A 12504-nucleotide genomic window follows, 5' to 3' on the forward strand; every position below is an offset into this window, starting at 1 on the left:
ACAGTTTTGAGTAACTTTCCTGAGTGTACACAATAAATTGGAGAAGAAGCAATAACACGACTTTATCTCCTCTTACTCAAAGTCCAATACTTTATTTCCAAATTAAGATTGAAAAAACTTATCTTTTCTAATTAGAAATAACAGTTAGTGCTGCACTAGATTGGTAGATTTTTAGTTGCATGTGTACTGTGAAATATGAAGAACAGTGAGAGATTATCCCAATTAGGGTACATTTCAAATTTTGATGATGTAGCATGAAAGACACAAGAAAGAATGCCATTCTAATGTCTGATATTTCCACAAGGTTCCAGCCGTTCTTCAAAGTCTAGGCTAACAAAACCAATTGAACCACAAGTAAAATCACACATACCCCCCCACCACCACATACACAGACACACAGAGACACACACACAGTGGTAACTACCTGAGATGATAAATGTGTTAACTATCCTTGTTTGGCAATCATTTCAATATATATTTTATATCTGTATATCAAATCATCATGTTGTGCAGCTTAAATTTACACAATATTGTATGTTAATTCTATCTCAATAATGCTGGAAACACAACGATTAAAAATCAAAGAAATACAAAATGATAAAAAAGAAAACAAGCTGACTTTATTACATGGAGCAGTTTCTCCAGTTGTTTATGGACCATCTGTGAGAATTCCTTTATCAAGTACTTACTGTGTCCCAAGAGTATGTCAAAATATTCTAAAAACTGGTAAGTATGCAGAAGACAACCTATTCTCTGAAGGGAGCTAATACCTTAATCAAATGAGATACATCTTTAAGTCAGGTTTATCTGATTTCTAGTCCCAGTCTTTCCATTTTATATATGTGTGTGTGTGTATATATATATATATATATATATATATATATATACACACACACACACATATATATACACATACATACACACACACACACACATATATAATGAATATATATGTATATTCGTTCTTAAGTGATTTATATCCTTCTCTAAGTCCTAGTTTCTTCATGTTTAATATGAAGAAAATAAAGCCTTTCTTCTATTTCTGTTGGTATAGAAATAAAATGAGATAATATGTATGAACGAGTGCAGTATAAACCCAAGTACAAACTAGTTATTCAAGAAATATAAATCTTTCTTCCTTCTGATGGTGTAGGATTAATATTCATGGTGAGAAAATTGTGTGTGTGACCTGTCCACAGAAAATGTAAGTATTTGTAGTTAAATGGCCATTGTCAATAAATAGTACATATTTTCCCGTGAAATGTAATTTAAATAATACTTATTTGAGAGTTCAGAAACCTGGATCCCCACGCTGGCATTGCCGCTAAATATGGCTGTGTGACTGAATAGAGAATGTAAATCACTTTGGGTTTTAGTTTCCCTATATGCCAAATGAGGCGGTGTAACTTAGATGGACTCATGAATTCCTTACTGTATACAAAACTCCATAACTCTAGTTTCTTATGATTCAATAGATACCTTTGGAAAAGATCCTGTCAAGTTGCATTATTGTTTGGATTTCTTTCTTTCTGCTTGCCAAGTTTTATGAATAAATTTCCTCCTTATCAGTCAACTTGTAGAAATGACATTTTCCACTTAATATTACATCCTCCATTCTGGCTATTTGTTTCCTTTGGTCCAGGGGTACTGCTTTTCCTCATAATGTATACAAGCAAATGTTAAGACTTAAAATCAGGAGAAAAGTATCACTTCTTAGCCAAAGAAAAACAAGAATGATTTTTTAATGATTCACACAGATTATTGTAAATGTGAGTAGGTCAGGAGCTTGGGAAGTCACGGTATGTACAAAATACGATGTAAAGAAGAACCAGGAAATACAAGTATTATCAAAAGGGAGAGAAATTATTTTACATCAACATCATTTGGTATAGTTTTGGGGAAAGAATTATGACATTTCTCTGGGAGATAAGACCTCACACTTCCCATATCTACTTTACTGGCAACCACTGACATTCTTGGAACCACAGAAAGCAATCTTTTTAGTGTATTATTTGACTTATGCCATTACTGGAAACTTTTTTAGAGCAATAACAGTCAGTACGGTATCAAATGTTAACAGTGATTGCCTTTTAGAAGGAGACTTAGAAGTGTAAATAAGAGGGAGGTCATTTCAGGCTAAGACATCATCCTAAATAAAGGAACACAGAAAAGTGCATGGAGTAGTTTGATGCCAATGAGATCTAACATAAGCAATGGGCATGTAGAGATAAAATTCTGGAAAGTAAGGGTCGGTACAAGTTGTACAAACCTGGACTGATATCACTGGAGAGTTTTGGTTAGGACAGTAACATAATCAAATGTGCATTTTAATAAGATGATCCCATCCTGGAATCAGAAAGTGATATAGTCTCTGTCCTTGTGTGAAAGAACTGGTTAGAGCAATTTATTTCAACTGTTCAATACAGATGCATAATAAGAACACAGCTGACATCCTGATATACTCCTATTATACTCCTACTGTTGCTTCCACTATTCCTATTATTTCACACACATAAATCTGAAACAAATTTTCATAAAATTATGTGCAAGGACACCTGTTATTTTCTATTATTATCCATTCTAATCCTAATTTTTATTTGTTAAAAAATTGCTGATCAGTGACCCCAAATTGAATTTTTTGCCATTAAAAGATTTTATTATATATATATATATATATATATATATATATATATATATATATATATATATATAATTTGTATTAAGGTTATTGAAGTGACATTGGTTAGTAAAGTTATATAGGTTTCAAGAGTACAATTCTATAATACACCATCTATATATCACATTGTGTGTTCACCACCCAGAGTCAGTTCTCCTGCCATCACCATATGTTGGACATCCTTTCTCCTCTTCTACCATGCCTCTTCCCCATTCCACTCTTGTAATCACTAAAATGTTGTCTATGAGTTTTTCTTTCTTTGTTTGTTTGTCTTGTTCCTTTGCTGCTTTCAGTTTTATATCCCACATACGCTGTTTCCCCAAAAATAAGACCTAGCAGAACAATCAGCTCTAATGTGTCTTTTGGAGTAAAATTTAATATAAGACCTGGGTATTATATTATGTTATATTGTATTATATTATATTATATTATAGACCCAGGTCTTATATTACAGTAAAATAAGAATGGGTCTTATATTAATTTTTGCTCCAAAAACACATTAGAGCTGATTGTCTGGATAGGTCTTATTTTCGGGGAAACATGATATGAGTGAAGTCATATGGCTCCTGACTTTTTCTGTCTGACTTATTTTACTTAGCATGATAATCTCAAGATCCCTCCATGTTTTTACAAATGTCAGTATTTCATCTTTTCTTATGGCAGAGTAATATTCCATTATGCATATATACCACATCTTCTTTCCAATCATCTATTGAAGGACACTTTACTTGCCTTGGCCACCTTAATCAATGATACACCAATGTATTTAATTAATTAATTAATTATGTGAAAAATAATTAGGAAATTATTGCAATATTGGTTCAAAGAAATGTGGTGGTACCTAAACTGACAAAGTAGCAATAGAAATAGAGAATTCAGGAGAAAATTTCTGAGAGAAATTTTCAGGGCTTTGTAATAAATTAGATATGGAGGATAAAAGAATTACAAAGATCAAGGCTTTTTAGCCAAGCCCAAATGTGGCTTTCTACTAAAACAAAGCATGAGAAAGATCCATGTAGAATAAATATGATGTGAAGTTGCTTTGGCCTACCTATAATATCAGAAAATACAACATTCATTTTATCCACTCATGACATGATACTTTTCTGAATGCTTGATTCTTACCAGAATGCCTAAATCTTCCAGCCTTTATACCAACTGTCTTTCTGGGATCAAGTGTAGGATAAATCATATGTACTAAGTTAGAAATCTTTTCTTAACCTTGGATTGTACTTTCAAAAAAAATAAAAAAGGATAAAATATTTATAATATATAGTGACAAATAAAAATATTTTCCTTTTTTAAAAATTCTTATAAACAAGAAAATTGAATATCAAGGTAATGGTACTATGATGAGTCTGGTGGTGTAATCACTAAAAGTTAGAAAACTCAGATATGTTTCCCACAAACACCGTAATGGCCCCATTGTACATAGTTTATTAACATCATGACTTGCACAGATAAAAAATTATGGTTTCTCTGCCTTGGTTTTCTGTCATGGATGATTAAAGTATCAGCCATAATATTTCATGAATTCTGTTTCCTTCTTTTTAATGCACAACATAATTTTTCAGAACATAAACCCATGCTGAATCAGTTCTTCTCTCTGTAAAACAGAGTAATACCTGCTCAGCAATCAACGATCAATAGAATAGTCCAGTTCCCTTATAATGACAAGAGTGCCTGAAAGTAAATTCTAAGAATTCTTGCTTGGTTTCCTACACTCTTGTCTTTAATATCCATCATGGATTTTTAGCAAGATATTGAATAGGGAGTTCTACAACAGCTGTCAGAAATTTTTCTTTACACCTCCTTCAAAAAATTTAAATGATTTTACTTTTTTAATTACAAAGGAAATATTTAGAGAGTATGTCTAGTATTCATTCTATATGCAATTTTGAGAAACATGACATTTATAACATATCAAATAATATTATTGGCAGGTGATGGCAGGATATATGCATGTATACACATAGAGAAGGTGCCAAAAATATGTATACACATTTTCAGAAAGGAAAAAACTGTATTAAAATTGTAACACTCATTATATATCGATAACAAAAGATGAATATAAGCCATGCATATACATTTTTTGGTACATATATATATACATATATACATATAAGTGAATATACTTATGTATATACTTATATATACATATAAGTGAATATATATACATATATTCACTTGTAGAAAACAACCACATACAAGTTCTTAACTGTGATAGTGAAATGAATAGGTCATATTAACTTTGAGAATTAATTTAGTGTAACAGTAAGTTTTTAACAATGTTCATGAAGTTTAGGAACTTTACAAATATACTGTCAAGCCCCAGATAGAACACAGCAGCTAAAGCTCCTACCTTCTAAATTGCTTAGTGTACACAATCATGCTCTGACAACCAGAGGCTGTGAGACTATTTTTAATTGAGAAAAATATATTTGCAAATTATTATCCTTTTGATGTTTTACTTTTTCCCTTTTACTCCTCCTATTATTCCTTTTAGCCCTTCCTCTATTTTTATTTTATTTTTGTTTTTTTGAAAAATGGGTGATGCCTTGTAAGTAGTCATACCACTTAAAATTAAACGGGCTCCACTTAACTGATACATGCTAAGTCTGAGCTCAACTAAAAATGTGGCATCATAGTGGAAAGCTCTGACTATAACTATCTCTCCTGATTTCCCCAGTTCTTGCCTATTAATTTGCTAGTTAATCCTGGGAGTCTAGGGTGGAGGCCTATGGAGTCAATTTTTTGTCCTTAGCTGGAATTTTGAAATTACTCTGTACTTTTGGGTCTTACTTTTAATCCCATTGCTTTATATCAGAGAAGAGAGTTTGTATTAGATTGGTGCAAAAGTAATTGTGGTTTTTGCAATTATTTTTGACCTTTTAAACCACAACTACTTTTGCACCAATCTAACATTTTATATTGCATTTAAAATCATTAAAGTTACTAATAGCTTTCTAGTACTCTCTTACTATTTTGAGATATTTCAGTATCTTCTCATTATTTTAAGATCTGAGTTCCAATGTTAAAGAAGATTTGTCCTTTCAGCAATATCGTTCATTCATACGTAGTTTTTCATAATGGGCAAACACTTTTTATAAGAAATAAATCTCCAAAGGAGAAAGAAAAGAAAAATAAAATGTATTTATTTCAAATTAAACTGAATGAGTAGACTTCACTTCTTATTCTCATCTAGGACAATTTCCTTATTTTAGAGAAGAGAATGTAATTCACTAATTTTATTATAGAGTTTTGATTTGAATTCATGTGTTTTGAATTTAATCTTATACTTTTAAATGTTACCACCTGCCTGCCTACCTTCTTTCTTTCTTCCCTCCCTCCTTCCCTCTCTCACTCTCCTATCTTTGTAAGTGGTACCTACCATCTACTTTTAATTATCCTGCCTTTCTTCCATCCTCCACTGGTGGATAATCTCAGAATCAACCTTTTCTTTTCCTTCAAATCCCTTGCCATGTCTGTTTGCTTTGGAGGTTTTTCAGAGTAGCGCAGCCTTTTATATATTCCTGCCTAGGAGTGAACCTCCACATCTGGGATTGCCATCTTCTTCCATCCACATCCCCACCTTTGGTCAGGAGTGCTTACAGGAGAGTGAGGAAGGATAAAACCTCCACCTTAGCCAGCCAGACTTTCAGACCAGACAAGCAAATCAATTAAATCAGTGAGATGAGAAAAGCCACAGATGTATCATATTCCAAAGCAACTGAACTTGTGACCAAGTTCTCAAAATTTGTTCGGGGACCGGGACTTGTTGTTCCTTTTCATTCACAAGGATTATCTGGTGTGCAATGTTTAAGAGCTTAAAACCTGACTCCCCTACTTACGAGCTATGTAAATTTGTACAGTTTACTGCAACTCGATTTCTTCATCAATGGGGAAGCATATGGCAGTACATGTCACATTGGTTATTATGAGAGTTTCATATAATATTACATGCAAAGGAAATAAAGCAGTTTCTGGCATATAATAAGTGCTCAATAAAACCTAGCTATTCTTCTTCTTAATGTCTTAATAAAAGGCCTTCACTATCTTATACATGAAGTATTTCAATGTTCTTATTATAAAGCTTTATTCTCCTGCACATTTATGTTACATTCTTCTTAGGTACACTTGGCCATGCTATGAGCTTCTAAAGTTTTCACATTGTCTATGGAGTCAGATTTGTTCTAATATTCAAGATGGTTGCAATCAACCATTGAATCAACCATTCTAGCCCCAGTTAGTTTTGGAAGTGTCCAAATTCCAGACAAAATGGTTTATTAAATGTGTTTTAAATAAATCTTTTTTTTCCCCCACACTGTTGGTCAGTAAGTTTTTCCTATTTAACATGCTCTTTAATTTCCTGCATGCATTTCTTTTGCCTCTCCCAATAGGTTGTAAACAGAAAGAGTATGTGAAAAAGATGAGCCTAAACTAATATTTATTACCAACTCTAAGCAAACAATTCTGAGAGGATATTCAGATATTTTGTCCCTTTGGTTTTTTTTTACAATAGCACTACAATCAGTGTTAATAGTCTCATGTACAGAAAAAGTTCGATCTCAGAGATGAAGTCATTTACCTGAGATCACATAGACTGGAATGTGAATGGCAATTCCCAGATAGCTATATTGAAATATGGCTAAGGGCAGAAACTAAGCTCAATGCTTTTTATTCCTTAAAGTATAAGCCAAAGTTGGGTATTATTAGGTGCATATTTAACATTTTATTTAAGTACAACATTCCATTCCTTGGCATACCTTCCCCTTCACCCCCGCCAAATAAATCAATAAAACTAAGTTATTAAATAATATCTGTGCAGTTGTAGCAGATGTACCCAATGACTCTGTTTTGGTTTTGACTCAAGTGTGGGAATGACATAGTCTAACATGTTTCTTGGTATTCAGATCTTTGTCTTCTAGAGGGAGTTTGGTTTTTATTTTTCATTATGTGATTTCCCTAAAAAGAATATGACACTATTCTTCCTAACTTTGCCAGTAACGTAAACAAATCTGGTTTGTGAAAAACTCCCTGTTATGTTTAGTCAGTTATTTTCATGGTATGTGTCATTACTATTTATTTTTTATCAAGTTTAGGATTTTGTTGTTGTCTATTAGCAAACATAAAATGTAATGTGTTAATTTTTGTGTTCATCCATCATACTGAAAATGCAAATCTTCAATAGAGAGTTTCATCTCCATTCCTTACACTTTATTTACTACATAATGGTATACCATATATAAATTAACTGTTAATCCTATGCTTCATATTTCAAAAAGTCACATCAATTAGATAGTTAATCCTTTTACCAGCATTTTGGAAATCCTTTCCCTTAGGACATCTGATGCGTAAATATTATTTTCATATTTAATATTCTTAAAATGCTTTTTTTTAATAACTGCTCAGGATTTGGGAAATGTCATGGCTGAGTGGCCTTGGATAATATGCTTAAGTTCTGGGAGTCTGAGACCAAAACCTAAAACTAAATGGTAAAGTACTCTTTCTCATACAGGAAGTTTGTGATGAGGGATAAACACAGACATTTTCCTCTGATTCTGAAGGAAAACACATGTGTAAATAGTGTCATTTAAAATTTGTGTCCCGGAGTCATTCTAGAGTAGCTGTGCATTTATTTCTTTTGTATGTACTATGTCCTTGGGCATGTTTCTTAACCACTTTGACCTTAGTTTGTCCTCTCGAAATTGGAGGTGATTCTACTCCTTACCATAAAATATTGCAAAAATTATTGGTTTCAAGTCTATTTGGGGCCTACAACCTTCACCTCAAGAAAGTCAGAGAGATGGATAGATTGCATATTTCTGCTTACCTTGCCATTTTGAGAGGGTAACCACAAAACCTAAAACACCCAGGTATCAGAGATTCTTTGTTCTCTTTGTTCTTCAAGCTCAAAAGCATATGAGAGCAGATGGGAACTATCAGCTTTCTCTGAGGGCCGTAAAGAGGCTACATCCTTTTCATGATTGGTTAACAAATATGATTTCCATTGGTAACGATGGTTTGCGTTGAGGGATTTCAACACTAATACAGAGAAACACACAGTGGGATTGGCCAAAGGAGAAAAGGGATGCTAATCATGTGTTTGGAACTTGTCTGAACATTAACTAATGGTGAGAAAGAAGAGTTTAGTCTTGTTTTCTTCTCACCTAATCTATGTTATATGTGTAAAGAAGCAATTAACAACCTCCTATGTCACAGTACATGCTGTTTTATCTCAGTGCCGTGGATGATGACTAGCCCTATAGCTAACATAAATGTTCAACATGCACTATGGGATGAATAAACACATGGCTCAATGAACGAGCATTATCTTACTGATCTTACTAATAATTACTGTCAAGATTATATTTTGGCCAGATGATGTCATTATAAAGTACCACAAATAATAAGATAGTTGGACAAAAAGTTGCTTGCATACAGTGTAGTATTTGTACAATGAATTGTCAAGACAAATCTGTGGAGTTATTGAAAGAAGGCCCTCCTACTTAGACTGTTTAGCTACACCTTAAGGGAAATGCAGAGAATATTGACAAATCTAAGAGCTATGTCTTCCTGGGGAATTCTGTGATCTTGAGATGTTATACATGAAATAAACATTTATGTCCTTCAAAAAATAAATGAATTAATGTTAAAATTATTTTTTAAATTATATAGCCTTGAAATAAATGAAAGTACCTTCAAGTCTTCATAAAAGGAATGTTGAAAGGCAATCATATCTGGTGTGAGATCACAGGAGAAATTATAGAGGTCTAAAGAGCGAGAGGATCTAGCTGCATTTCTGCAGATTTTTCATCAACGATGGAACACAAGCACAAATAAATTGAAAATTGGGCAGCTTAGAATAAACAAGGAGTTTGGCCAAAATATCTTATTCTGTGTATAAGTTTTCTGGTTTTTAATATATCAAAAATAGTTGGACAGTACAAATAATTTAATTTGGCTAAGTAATAGAGCTTAGGTGTATGAAATATTCTTATGCACTCAGTAGTTTTGACTGAAAAAAATAAATCCATCATTTAAAAAATTGGCGACTGTTTAATTTTATGAGATTAAGAATAATATATGGAATTTCATAAATACTTGCTACATATTCTGGGTATTTTTGAATATTTAATCCCAAAGAAGATTTAAAGAAAGGAAGATTAAGAAAGTGTGATTCCAAATCTATTCATAATCTTGCTCAGTCAGCAGTATTGCTACTAGTATAGCTATGAAATTCAAAAGTCTATGAAATTGCGGGACTGTAACACAGCTGGCCAGTTATTTTGGCTTTCTTAATGCTTGCCCTGATTATGCGGCATTGAGCTAATTATATGACTAAATATCTGACTCAACCGCAGAGCAGTTAATTTACTGGCCACATGTGGACATGATGTTAATCTTTCCTTCCAATGAAAAATTAGACATAGTTACTCCAAGGAAAATGAACAAACCAGACTCCTGGAGCCAGCATAGATTATATTTTAGGAGGTGTCCTTCTGTCAGGCTATTTTCAGTACCACTATTTCCATCCCTCCGAAAGCCTAGCTGGGCTATGCTTAGGTCATAAAAACTTTGCAATAAAGCTCATGTGGATTAATTACTCTTTGATATCTTAGTTCCCTTTAGTTAACACCACAGTCATTTAGCATTCTTTGAGTGCATCAAATATGTTAGTTTGTCTCCTATTCTCCAGAAATATTCTTACTCTTAGTTTCCTTTTGCTTCCAAGGTGGAAAGTACCTGTCATTCATTACCCAACTTTATTGATGAGTGTCCTTTTAGCAGCTCTTAAATGACACATGGCCAGACAATCATGTTTAGAAACATGTTGAGTCAATCCTAAAAGAGTGGATGTTAGCACATATGGGAGGAGCTTTTAAGTATGTGATTAAAAAACAAAACAAAACAAAAAAACTATTACAAAGCATAAAGTAATTAAGTGATTTTTTTTCCTACAAAAATAATTCAGTAGAATGTTATTTTTGTTCTCTTTAGCTGGGTTGGCTCTGATTATTTTTACAAGTAGAGAGAAAATAAAGTGTTGATATTGTTTTTGTATAGTGAAAACCCTCTGAAAAGAATTGCTGAAGAATTGTTATAGCAGAACGATATATCTGAAGCCATCTCTCCTGACAAGAACATAATAACTGTAATGTTAACAAGTGTTGTCTATTTTTTACCTGAGGAAGGAGAAGTGTGTGTAAGAAAGATGTTCAGAATGCATTTTCCCCACACTATCTAAATGCATGTTATCATCAGCTGGGTTAGAATTTTACACTATTTTTAAAGCTGGTGTGGAGTGTATTTTAGGACTTCAAAAATTATCCTGTCTTCAATCTTTCATGAGTTTCACTCTAAGATGTTCACTTTGGCTTCCATTCACATGTAGCTCTTCCCTTCTGGGGCAATCCTGTTCATAATACTCTGTGATGGAAATGAATAATATCTACTCTGAAATAGCGCCTGGAGAGAGACCAAAAAACTACTCTCATATACTATAGTGGGTGTAATTATATACAACTTTAAAAGAGTATTTCTAAATAATATGATATGTTAATTTTTATTTGTTTTCTCTCAGTAGCTCATTGTAGATAATACACATTTTACTTAATTGTGTGAGATGAAAGATATTTGTTGTGGTATTAAATGTTTTTAAAGATCTAAGAAGTAATAAGATGTATTAATTAAGAGAGATAAGGAAGGGTTATGCAAGTCAGTATATTTAATAGCAGAGCACACTACTTTTTAATTAAATTTAACTTGCCTGAGATTTTAATTAATGAGGCAAAATGCACAAGGAAGAGAAATGTGAGAATATTTCATAATGTAGCAAACCTGCAAAATGCAGAAAGAGGAAATCAGTTTATTTTCCCTCCCCATGAAAGGCTGATATAAAAAAAGAAAAAGCAAAGAAGATGAAATGTATGCATGTGTGTGTGTATATGTGTGTGTGTACGTGCATTTTCATGAAGGTGTAGATTGCATAGGTTCAAATGATTTTTTTTTTCCAAATTAGCATTCTTGTTTGTTAAATTTCTAATTTTTCACTAACAACTATATTAAAATTTGCCTTTTTATCAAGTTAAAATATTGTAAAATAAAAGGCTATTTTTTAAGTATCCAAAGATTTACATGAGAGAATCAAAGCAGCATCGCATTTTGGTTGAAGACAAAATTCAAGGTGCTTTCCAAAGCTTTCTTGTAATACAAGAATGAAATCGGGCCCAGGCTCTTTGGAAGTTTCTGGAGCTTCAGTGGTGCGAACAGGAAATCCAATTCTGAGCCTCCTCCACAGAGGGTGTGAGGCCTGTTAGCAGGGAAAACAAGCTTTTTGTGGATGTCCTCAAAAGGAACAGAAAGATGTTTGACCCTATGATCAGGGCTTTTCTGCATTATTTAACACCTCAAAAAGGCCTATTAAATAACTCCATTTTTCTTACTTTTTTCCCCCACTTTGGCTTCTAGAAGACAATTACAAATATATTTGTGAAAATGCTATAAGGAATTATAGGTTTCCCTTAACCTCAGGATACAGAAAAGTCGTCTTCACTTATATTTATAAAGTTGTTGAAATGCCCTAAGCTTGGCAAGTGATGCAGACTGGAATATCAGGTCTCGTGTTTTACTTACTTATAGGTGACTTACAGGTGACTTACAGGTCACCATGTACTTTAGATTTCCTACTGGATGACAGCAGCCAGATTTACCATCATCAGTTCACCTAGAAATTCATATCCTGTAGTTTTATGAAGATAACAGCAAAGAGTATTCTAGACAACAGATTGAATTAATATAAATGACAATTTGAGCTCTATAGTAGG

At 32.9% G+C, this 12504-nt stretch overlaps 1 protein-coding gene across 1 annotated transcript in view; it reads left to right on the forward strand.

Annotated features, from left to right (window-relative positions):
- Window positions 1–12504, forward strand: part of ST8SIA4 (ST8 alpha-N-acetyl-neuraminide alpha-2,8-sialyltransferase 4) — an 81401-nt gene that overhangs the window by 25428 nt on the left and 43469 nt on the right. The window lies entirely within an intron of this gene.

The sequence above is a fragment of the Rhinolophus hipposideros genome (genome assembly GCF_964194185.1).
Source record: "Rhinolophus hipposideros genome assembly, chromosome: 7".
In the NCBI taxonomy this organism is placed as follows: Eukaryota; Metazoa; Chordata; class Mammalia; order Chiroptera; family Rhinolophidae; genus Rhinolophus; species Rhinolophus hipposideros.